Below are 587 nucleotides of genomic sequence, written 5' to 3'. Positions count from 1 at the left end.
ATGTCTCTTGGATCGTGCGCGTCCCTTCTGCTCAGGACTGCGTACCCCATCTGTACATGCTTCCCGTTACATCCAGAAAGGATACAGCATACCAGGCAATTTACAGACTCCTTTGACCACACAGTGTTTCCCTCTTTCATCCTCGTAAGGGTTGTCTTCTCCTTCTCGCCGGTTTCGCTTTCTCTTCCAGGAGTTTCTTTCTCAATCACCGGAATACCGCGATATCATCGTTAAGATTTCTCTTTCATCGTCGGATCTCGCGATTTTCGTTAAGGATTATATCTCTCTCTCATCTGGATCTCGCGCTTTCCTCGTTAAGGATTGTCTCTCTCAATCCGTCCGATCTCGCAAGCGTTTCTCGTTAAGCAGTTGTCTCTCTTTCCCCCCGGTTCTCGCCTTTTCTGTTAAGGAGTTGTCTCTCTCTCGTCGGATCTCGCGCTTTCTCGTTAAGGAGTTGTCTCTCTTCTGCCGATCGTTCGGTTTGTCCTTCCTCGTTGGATTGTTTCTCTCTAGCGTTGTCTCGCGCTTTTTCGTTTCGCATTGAAATCCCGAATCGCTTGTGCATGATGGGCCGTTTAATGGAAGGG

Source organism: Penaeus monodon, chromosome 28 (assembly GCF_015228065.2).
Source record: "Penaeus monodon isolate SGIC_2016 chromosome 28, NSTDA_Pmon_1, whole genome shotgun sequence".
Taxonomy (NCBI): Eukaryota; Metazoa; Arthropoda; class Malacostraca; order Decapoda; family Penaeidae; genus Penaeus; species Penaeus monodon.
Note: the sequence above shows the minus strand (reverse complement) of the source record.